The sequence below is a fragment of the Eretmochelys imbricata genome, chromosome 1 (genome assembly GCF_965152235.1).
Source record: "Eretmochelys imbricata isolate rEreImb1 chromosome 1, rEreImb1.hap1, whole genome shotgun sequence".
Taxonomy (NCBI): Eukaryota; Metazoa; Chordata; order Testudines; family Cheloniidae; genus Eretmochelys; species Eretmochelys imbricata.
This window is the reverse complement of record NC_135572.1, coordinates 77,822,211-77,840,084: the sequence shown is the minus strand read 5'-3', so window position 1 is coordinate 77,840,084 and position 17,874 is coordinate 77,822,211.

Genomic DNA, 17,874 nt, shown 5'->3' with positions numbered 1-17,874 from the left:
ATTGATTTCTGTGCTCTTCAAAAGGAGATTTGAAAGTCATATTTTTAAATGCACCTCAGCTGCATTTCTAGAGTGGTTTCTTAGATAAATTCAAAAAAGTGACTTTTTGATAACGCTGGTGTCTTTTTTCCTCCTTCCCTTATAAAAATCCAGGGATGTTTACAAGAAAGTTATTCAGTCAAACTTACAGCCAGCAAGGATAATAACACAATTAGAACATTTGTTGAGAGGTTTCAGTTTTAAAAGTTTAGGAACATTTTCCTCTTAGATACAACTTCCAAACTTCAGACAAAATATTTATTCTGAATGAACTGTTGAATGCCTGTTATAGCACAAAAAAAAAAGGTGAAACTCTCCCCGGGGTCCTATGATTGTAAAACTTAGGTACTATAACAAGCAAGAAACAGATGGTTCCACAACACAGAAGCATTTTAAAATAAACATTAATACAAGCAGAGATAAAATTCTTAATAGGAATGCAGTTTTAATCATGTTAGCTGTTGTTGACATTGCTACTTAAAACTGCTTCATAGATTCTAATAGGGAGAAAAAAACTAATTAATGTGGGATATGATGAATGTATGGCATTAACTGTATTATTTACAGTAAATAGTCATCTCCTGAAAAAATGAGTATTATTTTGGTTTCATGAAACATAGTCTATAAATATTTTTAATTGTTTTCATGGTTTTTTCAGTCTGCTTATTACTAATGTCTAGCCATTTGCTTGTTCTAAAATATGTTTGCTGATTTATATGTCATGCTAAACCTTAAGTATCTTCTATGAGAAATGCTGCAGTTCTTTGGTTCTGTAATCATAAGTGCTTAATTGACCATTTAAAAAAGGCAGGCTGTTTCTTTAGAATCAACTCACATAGATGTAAGAAGGCCAATGTTTGTTTTTTCTAACACGCTTTAACATCAATATAGGAAAGAACGGACTATATTGGTATATTCTGAGGGACACCATTTGAGCACCAACTAGAAAGTCAGATTTGAAATCATTCACTGTGCTGTTTCTGTTTATTTCTCGCTCTTTCTTTGGATGAACAGCTCCATCATGGATTCACAAAGAGCAAAATAAATCTATTCATCAACCTCTTTTCATAGGCTATGAAGCAGATTAAATTTTAGGCTGCTGCTCCTTATCTTAGTACATCCCATGGTGAAAAAGATACTACCCAACTTCTGCTTTCAGACATTACCATTAATATTTTTTTTAAATGTACAAGTGCCAGTGGCTACTTGCTGAAGCTGTACTTTAGATTAGATATGCCACAATAATTGTGTGGCAAAATACAACTGGAATACCTTGGTTTCTTCACAGCTGGTTGACAGTCCGAGTACTGGGATGAGTACATAAATGTGTTCATACAGTGCACTCAAACATGACACATTCAAATATTCCAATAGAAACCAAGTTTTCTGAAGTAGTTGCTTTATCCATGTAATTGGTCTATAATTTGTAAGAAGTAAAAGGAAACCCCACTTCTGTGACACATAAGGCCATTTACATATTGCAAGAAGCATGGATGCTGGGAAAGTAAGGGCACATTATATGCCTCGATGGGCTCCATACTGCATTTGGACTGAACATTTTGTAATTTTCCAAGTAGTCCATTCATCTCGTTCCCTCATTGTGGTTCATTAAGATACATGAATGGTATGAAAGATTCTACTATGCTTGTTAGTAGTGGCTGAGTGAAAGAGATTTTCAATGACAAAACCAAGGTGAGTTGTGAGTTCCAACATAAACATTCATAGATACAACTGCTGTGTATTCTCTATAGAACTCATATTTATGCAGAGCTGCTGTCTATCCCCCTGTTTTACCTGGGCCTGGAGTTGCTGAGCTTCTTAAAACCTTGGCTTAGAAAAAAAAAAAGAGTGTTTTAGCTCAAGTAGTAAAAGCTTATTCTTAGAGCTGGGTACATTTTTTTAAAAGAATTTTTCATCAAAATAATGTTGGCCAAAAAAAGAAAAGTTGGGATTTTTTTTTCAAAAACATCAAAACAGTTTGTTTCAGCTATTGCCAAAATAAAACCATTTCTAAACATTTTGGTTCAACTTTTATTTTCAAAACTAAGTTTCATTTAGGAATGGAACTACATTTACAAATAAAAAAAACAAAAAAGTGTGAAAATACCTAAAATGAAAAAAAAAGAAAAGAAAAACAAAAATATTTCAATGAAAGAGAAACTGAATTTACTTTTTTTGATTTTTCACTTTGGCACCCAAACAAAAAACAAACAAAACAATTGTGCAGCTCTAGTCATGCTTTTAGAACCAGAGGTCCTGGGATCAGTTTCCCCTTCTGTCAACCAAACTAGAAGTACCATGTTACAAGCCCATGGGCCACAAATTGTAATGCAATGTCGCTGGGTGGATTGCAGGAAGCAGGGATTGAGCCGGTGACCTCTAGGTTTAAAAGCATGGGCGTCTACTGCAAAAGCTGTGCAGGGTCAGCCACTAGAGAAGGACAGAAAGCATATTGAGGCTGGGGGAGGGGATTGTGTTTCATCTAACTGAGATTACTACATCTGAGACCATGTCTCTTAAGAATGCATCAGTGATACCATTCTAATAAAACACTCCCCCGCATCAAATATCAAATCTCGGGAGAAAACAATGTTGTAACTGAGGGGCTCAAACTCTCCCGGGGAATAAAAGTATTAATGTTACACTACAAATACCACCAATAGGGTCTGAAACTCCCTGGCTAAGTAAAAGTCGGGCTGTGATGCTGTTGGACAGTAGCTTGGCAGCAGCTTAGTCCATGAACTGACATCAATGTGGCTTCACCTGGAGTAAGCTTCTACTGAATGCCAGTAAGGGTATCACAATATGTCTCCAGATAAGCTAGAAAACATGAGAAATTGTTGTAGTTAACAGTATATTATCATGTGGACACTGACTGACTTCACCAGCATCTCAGTTTTATATAGAATTATTATGCAGCAGCATTGGATGCTAATATCAACAAATTAATCTCCAAATTGGAATATTCAATATGCTGATTTTAACAACACTAAACTCATTACATTAAATGAAAGGCTCAACAACATTACATCTTTTATTGCACACATACACTTTTAAAAGACCATTTATTAAGGTTGCTCTCATAAATTAGGAAATGCCAGAATTAAGGTTGGCCCAATTGTGCAGATGCATTACAATACTCTTCAATTACAGGATCACATGCTCTTTTTTCCACTGGACCCCAGCATCATTCATCTATTCAATATTTTGTTTTTTCTTAATTGTCCCATGCTTTATTTACTGCACACTATGTAATCCTTATTCTGAAGACAGAATTAATGTCTTTGTGGGCTTTTTTATGAAGCTCATCACCATAGTATCTGAATACTTTACAAATATTTATTTATTTATTTATTTATTTTCACAACTCCTGTGAGATCAGATGATCCTGGGAACTTAGGCTCAGAGAAATTAAGGTAAAATATCCATTAATTCTGGATGCCCAATTGAAGACACCAAGGTCCTGATATTTCAGAATACTGATCATCATATAGCCCTATATGTTCCAATTAAGTTCCCATTAAGTTCAGAAGCATCTGTGACATTGGCAAATCAGGTTTGTGGAGTCTGCACATCAGACCCCAAATGAGAAACTTGCAGTGATCAGCTATGAAAGTGTTGGTTTAAGTGACTTGTCTATCACCATATAGGTATGGCCCTACCAAATTCATGGTCCATTTTGGTCAATTTCACGGTCATAGGATTTTAAAAACCATAAATTTCATTATTTCAGTGATTTATAGCTGAAATTTCACGGTGCTGTAATTATAGGGGTCCTGACCCAAAAGGAGTGTGGGGGTATTGTAGGGAGGGTGTGCAGTGCTGCTACCCATACTTCTGCGCTGCTGCTGGTGGCGGCGCTGCCTTAGAGCTGGGCAGCTGGAGAGCTGCGGCTGCTGGCCGGGAGCCCAGTTCTGAAGGCAGAGCTGCGGCCAGCAGCAGTGCGGAAGTAAGGATGGCATGGTATGGTATAGCCACCCTTACTTCTGCTCTACTGCCTGCAGAGCTGGGCCCTCAGTCAGCAACCACCACTCTCCAGCCACCCAGCTCTGAAGGCAGCAATGCGGAAGTAAGGGTGGCATGGTATGATATTGACACCCTTACTTCTGCGCTGCTGCTGGCGGGGCGCTGCTTTCAGAGCTGGGCGCCCAGCCAACAGCTGCCGCGCTTCAGCTGCCCAGCTCTCAAGGCAGCGCAGAAGTAAGGGTGGCATTACTGCAAGCCTCCTAAAATAACCTCATGACCCCCCTGCAACTCCCTTTTGGGTCAGGACTCCCAATTTGAGAAACTCTGGTCTCCCCTGTGAAATCTGTACACTATAGGGTAAAAACACACAAAAGACCAGATTTCATTGGGGGAGACCAGATTTCATGGTCCGTAATATATATAGGAATTCTGTGAAAGATATTGAGACAAAATTCAACTCTCCAGGGTTCCATTCAACTCCCTTAATCATGAAACCGAAGAGAAAACCTAATATGTAATCATGTAATTAAAGATTATGTCATATTGAATATGCACACAGAAGTCAAATTAAAGATGCACAGGCAACCTTAATTTTGGCATTTCCTAAATTTTGAGTGCTTGAGTTGGCAACCTCACAAATGTTCTTTTAACGTAGTTTGTATGTGTGTAATTTACTAGGTTTTTAAAAAGGAAAACACAAAACCCAGAAATTCCATCAGATATCATTATATTGACACCTGCTGGTGATAAGTGGCATTGATATTTCATCCATTCACTTCACAACAATTGTTTAAGAAGGTGGTGGGTGGGCCAGTAACATTTGGGACCCACAGTTCTATGTTGAAAGCCCTGTTTCCATCAGGGAAGGAGTGCCTGGGGTTGAGGGACTACAAACCTGAGCACTGGGGGGGTTAAGTTTCTGTTAAAGTTTTGTGACCTCCAGAGAGACTTTTCCTCTCTGCCTAGTGGAGCTGGTTGAAAAATTTCAAATATCAATTTCTTTTAATGACAAAAGGCACACATTTTATATGAAAATTTTCGTGACAAACTTCATTTTTCAGCCCCCTCTGCTGAGGAGCCATGGCTGGCCCTGAGTAGCAGATGCGGAACTTTACTGTCTCTGGGTCTCCAGGAATGCATTTTGATGGAGATAGGGAGTACAGACTGTCTCGCCACCTCTACCCTCCTCACTGTACTGTTTCCCTTTTTCTCCACCTCAAATATCCCTACTCCCTCAATATCCCCACACACGATCAGGGAGGTTGGTGGAATTTGGCGGAAGTGCATCCTTGCCCCTTTTTCAATAACTTCCCGATATCTGCAAACTGTTATCACATTAGCAACCCAGACAGCAAAACTACTTTTAAAAGGGAGCGAGGTTGGTTAAGGGCCATAACTCCTATCACAAACCATTTAACAGCAACACATAACACCAAGTTATGGGACACTTCTTATACCAGAAAGCCCACACAGTACATTGCCATTGACAATGACATATTCCTGCCTCAGCAGGTAAAGGAGTCTCCCTCACAAAATAGTACAAAAAGGAAGACCTAAATTAGGACTTTATGCTTCCCTCACAAACACAGCAGGCACCACACACCTTTCCTACATACATATGTCAATGCTGAATATGTGTCACTGTTTCTCAGACAAGTAGCAAAGGCAGCAATATGCTAAGTAATATTGGTTGAGATCCTGAGCTGTGCTTAATGCTTTGTGCTGAAACACTGGTGGATTCTGGCCAGGAACCCAACGTATCTGATCTGGGTGATTCATCCTAGTGCAAGGGGAATCCACTGAAGACACAGAGCCAGGATAGAAACTTCTCCACCAAATCTCATCACTGCTGCCTACACAGGGAAATGTGGCCTGAACAAAGGGGGAATGGTCAGAACACGGCTACACTGTGCTGATGTTTAACTACCGTCTTGCCCCTTTGGAGCAGTTAGCATCTGAAATAAGTTATAGCAGTCGTTACACCCGGGGACTACTCTACACATAGCAGGCCCAGGTTTGGGGCAGTAGAAAGGTGAGCTATACACCACCTTTGCACAATAAACCCATAACTTGTGCTGTGGTTGCTCCTTGGCCATAGCTGAGTATAAACCCCATTATTAAAATGACTCTTCTTAACACTTACAGCAATACATTGTGCAAAATATAGAAGTACAGTGAAGCAGAATAGAAAAGCATTAAAAAAAAGGCTACTAGGTACTGCACATTTGTATTACGCTCATGAAGATTTGTAAATGATTGGATGCAAGTTTGATATCACATCATGTACCCATCTTAGACACACAAGTATTGTCCCTGCAATGAATGCGACTACTCACAGAAGTATGATAAAGAGGATTTGGACGCTAATGTGCCTGCCTGGAAAAGCTAAAATTTTCTTTAAACTGTGGATTGAAAAATATAACTGAAGGAAAAATTACTCAAATGAAATTAAATTAAATTAAATTAAAGCATCACTTTAACTAGAATTAATCTAGTACTGCTCATTCCCAATACCGTAGTTTCAGTTCACCATTGTTAAAATGAGCAGTTGTGTTTCTCTTCCCTATTTATTAGAAATTGTTAGCAGAATTAGGAGTTAAATTCATTTCTCACTAACTAAAGGGTGCTATATATATATTCCGAGTTTCTTGCTGGATGTACATGTAAAATTGCTTCTTGAACTAGCCTTGGCATTTGAATATTAAGACTGAAAGTCCACATCTGTATATTTAACAGTCCTATTATCTTCTGAATTAAATATAACTATAAAGATGCCTTTTTACTGGTATTAGGGACCAGTTTTCTCGTGCACTTTTATGTGAAGCATATTGAAAACTGCAGGGTTCGATTCAGCACAAATGAGCAGTACTCCACACCGAGAATCATCATCAGCACTAATCACAGCTGAGCAATTAGATGTGGGTTCTTCTCCCCAGAAAAAATGACTCCTGAAAATATCTTTGCAAAAGTAGAAAATTCCTGCTAAAAAATATTGTATACTTTTTGACTTTTCATAAGCAAAATTATTTTGAAATGTACTTAAAGGGTGAAATTTTCAGTTGTCAGTGCCATTCACTGAAATCTGACCTGGCAGCCCCTCTATCAGGATAGACTAAAGCTAAGTGGTGTTGTAACCTTGTGTGTCAGGTGGCAATGTACCAAGTAGGAAGCTGGGCACAGCCCCATGGAACAGAAGCCACCACTTGGAGCTACAAGGAAGGCTTGCTGTGAACTCCCCCCATCCTCAGGATCTCCAGGACCCAAGCCCTTCCAGGGTTAAAACAGAATAACACAAAATCCCTGAAAAATAAAATGAAAAATTATTTTAAAAATTAAAAGAATTCCAGGGGCTCTGCTTTTAGTGATAGACTCATGAAGATCAGTCTTTTTTAGCTTAAGAAAGAGAAATTCGAGGAATGACTTGGTTACAGTGTCTACATGGGGAAGAAATATTTGATAATGCTCTCTAACAGAGAAAGGTATAGCATGATCCAATGGCTAGAAATTGAAGCTGGACAAATTCAGACTGGAAACAAGGCACACATTTTTAAAAGAGCAATTAATCACTGGAAAAAAATTATCAAGGGTCTTGGTGGATTATCCATGACTGGCAATTTTTAACTCAAGATTGGATCTTTTCCTAAAAGATATACCATAAGGATTATATAGGGAATATTATATGGCTGTATTATACAGGAGGTCAGGCTAGATGATCACAATGATCCCGGCTGGCACTGGAATTTATGAATCTTAATAAAAGGTAAACACCTAAAATTATGTTGTTAACTTTTCAGTACTGCACAAAAAGTAGCTATTGGTTAACTGATCATGTTAACAGATTTGTCAGTAATAGTGTCTATAAGTTTAGGGAAGTAGAACTTGGAATATATAGGATAGGTTATCTGACACTCATAATGTTTCATATTAGCCGTCAGATGAAGCTGAGTATCAAATCTAGGCCAGAATTAGAGGGAAGTTTTTCCTAGCAATTTATTTCTTTGAACTATGATTATGATTACAATTTTTATGAAATATTGAAGTCTTCCTGAGACATTTTTGGACAATGTGGAGTTAAAAATGATCATGTTGTTTCATAGAATCATAGAATCATAGAATATCACGGTTGGAAGGGACCTCAGGAGGTCATCTAGCCAAACCCCCTGTTCAAAGCAGGACCAATCCCCAATTAAATCATCCCAGCCAGGGCTTTGTCAAGCCTGACCTTAAAAACTTCTAAGGAAGGAGATTCTACCACCTCCCTAGGTAACGCATTCCAGTGTTTCACCACCCTCCTAGTGAAAAAGTTTTTCCTAATATCCAACCTAAACCTCCCCATTGCAACTTGAGACCATTACTCCTTGTCCTGTCCTCTTCTACCACTGAGAATAGTCTAGAACCATCCTCTCTGGAACCACCTCACAGGTAGTTGAAAGCAGCTATCAAATCCCCCCTCATTCTTCTCTTCTGCAGACTAAACAATCCCAATTCCCTCAGCCTCTCCTCATAAGTTATGTGTTCCAGACCCCTAATCATTTTTGTTGCCCTTCTCTGGACTCTCTCCAGTTTATCCACATCCTTCTTGTAGTGTGGGGCCCAAAACTGGTCACAGTACTCCAGATGAGGCCTCACCAATGTCAAATAGAGGGGGACGATCACGTCCCTCGATCTGCTCGCTATGCCCCTACTTATACATCCCAAAATGTCATTGGCCTTCCTGGCAACAAGGGCACACTGCTGACTCATATCCAGCTTCTCGTCCACTGTCACCCCTAGGTCCTTTTCCGCAGAACTGCTGCCTAGCCATTCGGTCCCTAGTCTGTAGCTGTGCATTGGGTTCTTCCATCCTAAGTGCAGGACCCTGCACTTATCCTTATTGAACCTCATCAGATTTCTTTTGGCCCAATCCTCCAATTTGTCTAGGTCCCTCTGTATCCTATCCCTGCCCTCCAGCGTATCTACCACTCCTCCCAGTTTAGTATCAGTGTATTCAGTTTACATTTTTAAAAATTCTGTGTACATCGCAGAGTGACAGATATGCTTATATGCTGCAGAAATGTGCTTCTGAGTGACAGGAGCCTTGAAATGTTATTTATGTGTTTTGCTCCAAATATCAAGGACATGATTTAGTAGGAAGCCATCATGTTAACACCATTACTAGCATCTGCACCATCATGTATAATCCCATACTGAATAGGACCATTTACCTCTTAAACAGCCTGTATAGTGTTTCCACATTCTACATATTACTTTTACACATGATATCAAAAGTTAAAAGGTTTCCTATTAAAAGCATTATTCTCAAGACAAGAAACACATTAAATGATGAGAGTTCTGCATCGTAAACATATATATATATATAGCCAAAAATTCTGCTTGCATTAGCTATTATTAAAATGAATGTCAACACAGAGGAAAGTATGTTCGTGCTGTCAGAGGGTGTATGCTTAGACTACATCTGAACATTGTTTTGCAGGGAGAAGTGTTCGATGATTTGATCACCTGTCAAAAGTGTCTCTGTGAAATGTCTTGCAGAGCCTTCAGTTCTCTTTCTGTTACCATCTGTGAAGCAAAGAACAAAGCCCCCCTTGCTGGTAAAGTATGCTGGAATGGAAAGATTTCACAGGCATCCATTTGGGGCTTTTGTTGTCCATGTGGAATTCCTCTCCTTCCTCCCTCCCACCCCATCTACTACCACCACTTTTTTATTGTTCTTGTCAAGCCAATATTTTAATTTAAAATATCTTTCAGAAGTTGCCATATTGATTCTTTCTTTTTTCCCATCATCATGACTCTGAGAACAATTTGCACAGATGTGTTCTTAAAATAGCAAATGGTACAGTGTGTCACAATAGAATGTTTTAAGCTAAATCACAATTTGCTGTATATTGTGGATATCTTTAAAATAGAGATTAGCCCTAATAAAGGAGGTTACCTAAGCATTCCCTTAGGAAATTGAATTTTGTGTCTTGCAAAACTAATAATGAAATTTGATCGTCAAAATTTACCAATCTCAGGAGATCCACAGTAAACTGTTGTTATCCCTACAGATGTCCTGTGTCTCAGCTTGCCCCAAACTACATGCATTAAAGAACAAGGCATTCCTGGTGTCCTTGACTGCAGCTGACACTGAAACACCTCATGGTGAGGGATTTGCACACAGTCGTGATATCCTATCTTACTGAAGTCAATGGCAAAATTCTCCATTGACCCCAGTGGGGCCAGGATTTCACCTCATGTTGGGAAAATGTATTTTAGCTAATGATGACAGTTTTCAAAGAGGACAATGATTAATTATATGTACACAATGCATTATATTATCTGTTACCCATTTTGGGCCTGAGCAACTGTAACACCAATGGACTCCGGTCGTCTTCGGGCAGGATCAAATCTGGGACCTCTGGAGCTAAATGCATGAGCCTCTACTGCATGAGCTAAAAGCCACCTTGCCCTTAACTTCTAAGTGGTCTCAGTGACAGAGTACCACACTCAGGAGGCGTGTGGGTTACAGAACAAGAAGTAATGGTCTCAAGTTGCAGTGGGGGAGGTTTAGGTTGGATATTAGGAAACACTATTTCACTAGGAGAGTGGTGAAGCACTGGAATAGGTTACCTAGGGAGGTGGTGGAATCTCCTTCCTTAGAGGTTTTTAAGGTCAGGCGTGACAAAGCCCTGGCTGCAATGATTTAGTGGGGGATTGGTCCTGCTTTGAGCAGGGGGTTGGACTTGATGACCTCCTGAGGTCCCTTCCAATCCTGATATTCTATGATTCTACACAACTAACCAGAACTGCAGGGTTTCCAGTTAGGAGGAGAAATTGATGATGAAGTCAGGTAACCTTGATACAATCTCGTTTATTTACAATGAATTTTCAAAGTCCTGGTTCCCTGAACACAAAATGAACCCCAAACCTCTTGTAGCCAGAACCACACTGTTCTAGTCCAGGCTGTGCCAGAGTGTTTCTCTGTACTTCTCTTCTTGTCTCCTACTCTCTCTCTCTCTCTCTCTCTCTCTCTCTCTCTCAAACAATACCCAGGAAGGATGGTGGTTACACATACCTATTACAATGAGGTTTATCTTAGCCTCTAACGTCTGCATCTGTAAGTCCCGTACCTGTGGAACATCATTGAGGAAGCTTCCATTGAGTCTGGAGAGGAGGGGGAAACTGCTATGGGGGAAATATTCATATCATGCCCTCTACCCCATATCCACCAGATTTTATTCCTCTGTGCTCATGAAAGTGAAGAGGATGGTCTGATCCTATGTCACTATTTCCCAGGATTGGCCCCAAACATTGTAAACACACTAATCCCAATTTCCAAGTTTTGGTGCCAACTGTCCTAAATCTGTAGGCAGGAACCAGGCGTAGGCACCTAATAACTGACTTGGTAACCAAACTGCAGACTTAGTCACTTAAATAGAAATTTAGATGCCTAACTTTAACAAGGAAAGTTTAAAAATCAGACCCACTATTGTTGATAGTCTTTTAAGATCATTGCTATACAATACCGTGAATTTTTAACAAGGGATGTAACACCAGAAAAGAACATACTACATGATTCCACTGTCTGAATGCAGACACCTTCAGGATTTTTAAATGTAAAATCAACATTCAAATAGGATTCTCTTTATTTAAATAGACTTATTAGAAATTTAAAGCAGATGAAGATGGTTTCAATGAAATGAATAAATAATTAAGGCAAATCTGTACACTTGTCAGAAATTCCATATTAAGAACTAGGAGAAGGGAGACAGCCTTGTGACAGATCTGTCCCTTTTTTATAGCTAAAGGTAAAGATATTTTTTTTTATCATTGATGTTCTTTTCAAGTTTACTTGATCAAACCACAAACTAAAAAAATGCTGCCAGATAACTTACACTGGTAATAATCATAACCTTTAATCACACATAAAAAGAATGATACAATACTGTTTATTAAAAAATGTGGGCTTGGTTTGAGAGGCAAATTTTCATTCTTCCAGAAGTTTTAAGCTTAAGGTTGTGATATACAATAACAGATTGCATTTTACAAACTGGTCACTAGCAATGCATTGTCAGCAGACCTAGACAATAATCCTTGAGTGTTGTAGGACTGGAGCCGTTAATAACTGTGCTTGTTAGTTAAAAGCTGGCAAAGCCTCAAGTATTTAAGAGGATTACTGCTATAAACCATATTAATTTTTTTTACATTCAAGGCCCCATTCATGAAGGGCTTTTGCAATAGGAAGCAGCTACATCAAAACCAGATTCCATTTTGATAAATGACTAAGGCCTTGACCCTTCCAACACATAGCTTGGGATCTTCAATAGCACCTAAGGGAATTGAATGCCAAAGAGAGTTGGGAACCTAACTCTGTTAAAGCACTTTTGAAAATCTCACCCATAAAAACATGCTTAGCTTTACTCCTGTAGTAGTCCCATTGAATTCAGTAAGCTTATGTTATGCATGTGCCTAAGTGTAGGTTCCTTGAAAGTCGGTGGGATCCTCCAGCCCTGGTTTAGGTGCCTGTGTTCCTTATATAATACACAGGGAGAGATAGGCACCTCAGAATGGTATCCACAAAGTCCAGCATGCTGCATACTAGGTGGAAAGCTGCCTAAACTAGCCAATGGTAGCTGTGGAGGACAGAGGTGGGGGCTAAGCCCTGCCCCTCTCCTGGAGATATGAACTTAAGTCTGGGTTGCAGGCAGGCACCTATCTCTGCTTGCAATTCCTCTCCTACTGTTAGCTGTTTTTGCATGAATGGCTTAGGTGCCTGTCTGACTCCATCCAAGATGGTTGTGGGTTTGGGGGCAGTGGAGGTGAGAAGGAGAAAGACAACCTCCCTTATAGCCATTAGCCCACTGATTAGGGTATTCATGTTGAATATGGGAGACTGCTGTTCAGTTGCCCAGTCTGCCTGATGAGGAAAAGGGAATTGAACAGGGGTTCTTCTGCATGTGATAGCACATGTCCTCCCACTTCAGCAGTCTGCTCACCCGGTACACGAGAGTCACAGTTTTTTCCCTACATGGTACCCCTCTCAGTGGTATATGCATCCTCAGCAGTCTCACACTGCTGTTAAAAGAGCAGAGCCACCGTGGATCCCGCTCAGTTCCTTCTTATCGACTGTGATCGGTAGTCACAGAGTCACAAGTCACAGCTATTACTGCAAGTTTTTTCTCCTGCAGCGGGATTATCTTTCTTCTGCCAATAGTCAGTTTGTCATATATGATCATATAAGTTAATGTAGGTTTATTTTGTTTTTGTTATTTTGTTCTTTTGCCTTTGGACATCGGATCCATATACAAAGGATACTGTTGCTTCGTACTGAGATCTGCCTCAGTTTCTGGGTTTAAGCCTTGTGCCAGCTGCAAAAAATCTATACCAGTGAGTGACTCTCATTCTAGGTGCCTAAAATGCCTCAGTTTGGGTCATGTTCAAGACCACTGACAGATCTTCAGGGACTTCAAAGTCTGAACAAAGAAGAGAGGTGAGACTGTGTCATATCCTCATGGCAGCTGCCCTGAGTATACACTTTGAATCTTCCTGCTGTGGCAAACACCAAGTACTTCTACCTCAATTAGGACTATCCCTCCAGACATTGCATTAGATAGTCATTACTGATCCCCTTCCCTGGTGCCAAGGAAGAAGCACAGAAGATTGGAATATCATTCCTCATGGACCCATGCTCCTCTAAAAGGTTAAATCCATAGTGTCAAGTCCTTCTGTGCATCAACAGCAGTATCAGGGAAATCTCTCAGTACTGACAAAGCCAGAATCCTATGCAGCATCAAGGGACCTGCTCTGCCTCTTAGTATTCAATTCTCTGATTGTTCAGGAGACATGCTGGCTGGTACCAGTTGATCCTGAGGCCCTGGCTAAGGACTTACCTCTGAGACAAGTTCAGCCCTCAGTACTGTAGTTGGCTAGCTCTTCAGAGCACCAAGAGCTTCCTTACCTGGTGCAGTCCAGAGGTAAAGCCAGCATGCTGTCCTGGGAACTGAATCTCCAAAGAGTTGCTACTGGACCTTTGCACCAACTGGTACAGCACCTCCATGGTCAGGTGACTCAGGGTCCTCCTTGGAGTCTGAGGTAGGTTCCCATATAACCGAACTCCCAAGATAGATGACACTCACCTTTGTAATGAGAATTCCACTCCTGGTACCTGTCAGATTTCTTGAGATGATCCGGAGATACATATCTTGGCACGGTCATGGCTGGGGACCTGTGCTTTACCTATGGCTTTCAGGAACCCATAGGGCTTGTCTCCCACTTCCAGATTCTTCCTGATCCTCCTTCATATAGAATTCCTAACAGACACCAGGCTAGTTCCCATCATGAGTCCCAAGATATTATCCCCAATACTGAGGCCAATTCTGAGCAGGAACCTCAAGAACCTCAGATTTTAGAACCTCAATTCACCTCAATGCAGGAGGCTCAAATTCAGTTTCTTTTGCACTCCTCCTCATCACCTGATGAAATTGTGGTGTCTGGGGATTCTTCCCCTGTTCAGGATGACTACAGGACATACCAGGAGTTAATAAGGAGAGTAGCTATATCTCTTGATATTTGGATTGACCTGGTTCAGGAGAGTTCCCATAGGCTGGTGGACACACTGGGTTCGTCAGGACCTTCCAAAATAGGTCTACCTGCAAACAAGGCCATTGTAAAGCCTACAAATCTTTGTATCAAATGACATCTTCTTTTCTCTGACTGCTAAAAGAACTGAGAGAAGGCACCATGCACTTTCTCAAGGATATGAACATTGTATACCTGTCCTTCACAAGGTTTCTTAGTTATCTCAGCAGTGAATGAAAGAGCATCTCAGGGATGACCTTTTTCTACCACAAAGGATAAAGACAGGTACAGTCTCTTTTCTGTTTGGGAGCTGCCAAACACGTTTCCCCTCAGAAACTCTGGGAAGTTTCTGTTCACATTACATCTTGATTCACAAGGGCAAATGGAGGTCTCAAACCCATCCTAGACAAGCAGAATTTGAACAAATATATAAGGAAAATAAAGTTTGCTTGATCTCCCTAGCTTTCATCTTACCTCCGTTTATCCTGGTAACTGGTATTCTGCCCTCGACTTGAAGCATGCATATTTTCATATAGTTATCCATCAAAGCCACAGGAAGTTCCTGAGATTACTGGTTAACAATATCCATTATCAATGTACAGTCCTGACCTTTGGCCTGTCTGCAGCTCTGTGCGTATTTACAAAATGCTTGGTGGGGGTAACTCTAATCCTAAGGAGAGCATATATGCAACTATTTTCTTATCTACACACCTGGCTGGGTACGAGGTTGCTCCATGCTCCAAGTGGAAGTCAGTTTAACCCGGATCCAATCCCTCTTCAATGTTCTGGCCTGTTGATCAATGAGGAAAGTCAATCTTCTTCCTTGTTCAGTGAATAGAATACATAGGGGCAATCGTGGATTCAGCACACAAGCATTCCTGCCACAAGCTAGGTTCCAGCCAATATTACACATTTCCATGATCTCAAAGCCCTTCTGCTAAAAACTATAAGGAATTGCCTCAGGCTACTATGACTCCTTCACATACAGGGTTCTGTATGCCCAACTTCATCTCAGAAAGTTTCAGGGCTGGTTGAAGGCAGTGAATGCCCTGTCTCATCTCCCATTGGGCATGCTGATCAGTTTACTTGCAGGAGTCTTAATTTCGTGGACTGGTGGGTAAATCCTGTCAACATGTGCATGGGAGTTCCTTTTGCCTCTCCTTTGCCCACAATGACTCTGGTTACAAATGCTTGTTCTCTAGGTTGGGGAGCTCCCTTATGAACTCAAGGGCTTTGGTCACATCAAGACTTAGCTGTCCAAGTAAATCTATCAAGGAGCAATATATCTTTGGAGTTTTAAATCATCAGTGCAATACATATCAAAACCTTCTACCTCACCAGTATTCAGATTCAGTATTGGGAGATTGCCTGAACAGTTCATTCAGCAGAGATCATGAGTGGTCAGTCAGACCAGATGTCATGACAATCATTTTTCAGGCCCAGCAGGACGGTTCTTCGCGTAGACCTATTTGCTTCTCATCTCATCAGAAAATGGCATCTCTTTTATTACAGCGCTGGTTACAGTTAGGGCTCCCTGATGGACGCTTTCCTACTCCCTTGGAGAGACAAGCTGCTGCCTGTCTACCTTCCTATTTCTTTCCTTTCTGAGTTGTTATTCAAACTCCATGAGTATCATACTTGTATGTTCCTCATAGCACTAGTTTGGCCTCACCAGCATTTGTTGTCTAGTCTGCTGAACCTCTCTGCCAGGGCTCCTTTAACATGACCTTAAGTCCCTGATCTGATCTCTCAAGACCACAGTCAGATGTTACATCCCAACCCTTTCACTCTCCATCTCACAACCTGTATTCTCCATGGTTAATGCCTCAAGAGATGTGCAAAACATTCACCTTGATTCTACAGTCATGGGTTAGGTTAACTCCAAAACCCTGCATTGAACTGTTTGAGAGTCACCTGAAGTGGAATGGACATGTCCAATCACTCAGAAATTAAAAAAAGTTACTGACCTCTTCTATAACTGTTGTTCTTCAAGTTGTGTTATACGTGTCCATTTCATGACCCACCGTTCTTCCCCTCTATCTGTCTGTTAAGAAGGAGCTCAGAGGTGTGAGCATCCTCCTGTCCACTTTATCATATGTCTTTTCTAGATCTATAAAAGTGCAGAAGCTATCCTCTTGGTACTTTAGTCACTTCTTATCACTTCCTGAATTCTATATATGGTATCTGTGATTCCTTGTCCTTTCCTAAAGCCAAATTGTTCCTGTTCGAGAAGGGGTTCTACTCTTTTCCTAATCATAGCACCTAAGAGGTGTTCCAGTATCTTCATCCCATGCTACAGTATGTTTACTGTCAACAGTTTCTGCATTCATGAGTGCTTCCTTTCTTATGTACTGGGACTGAGATAGACTTGTATCCATCTTCGGGAATTCTCTTATTTTGCCTTATGGCTTTAATCACTCTGCTCATTCATTTTATGCCCTCTTGCCCAAGACTTTCACAATGATATTATCCACCATCACTTCATCAGGTCTTGCTTCCTCACTATTCTTCATTATCTGGACTGTTTCTCACCTCTTCCTCTGTTATGTCAGACTCAGGCACCACATAGGGATCATATGTTGGCAACTTCACCCAAAATGGGTTTGATTTATTTAAGAGACTCTGAAAGTATTGTTTTCATTTCTCCTTCACTTGTTCATGCTTGGGAACTCCACCATGGGGGTGAATTTTGTCCTGGCTGTATTGTTGAGTCAGGGGAAAGATTTTAAGTGGACCATGTCTGCTCTATTCCAGAGACCAGCTAAAGAAAAAGAAGCTTATATAGCCTGAAAATTAACCTTCCATGAAAACTGGTGGATGGGGGAGCAGGATCTTCACCAGCCCCAAGGCTGTCTGCATATAGAGCTGGATGCTTCTGCTGACTTTTACAGAGTTATTGTCTTTGGGGTATTGTGGCCCAGAAAGCTGTATTTATTTTATACTAACTTTGTCTTTACAGCTATTCCTGATACCAGTGTATATATTTAAATTAATGAGGTCTAGTCTTTTATTCCTTTAACTTTTTTAAAACATATAACTCTAGTTCGGCCACAATTTACATGGTGCCATCTTTGGCTTTTTTTAGTCAATTATTTCCCAGTAAGGGATTTTAATTGCTGCTCTGGTGCCATGGGATTCATGCTCAGAGGAAACTTCTTTCACTTGTAGCTTTTCATGTTGACATTACACACCACTTATCACTATCAATGTCAGAAGTTAAAGTGCATTAGCATCTGTAGCATGTTTTTTTCCTTCACCCTCAGAAGGGTCGATTCTGCTTGCTGGGGCATCAAATTACCACCTTTTCCATCA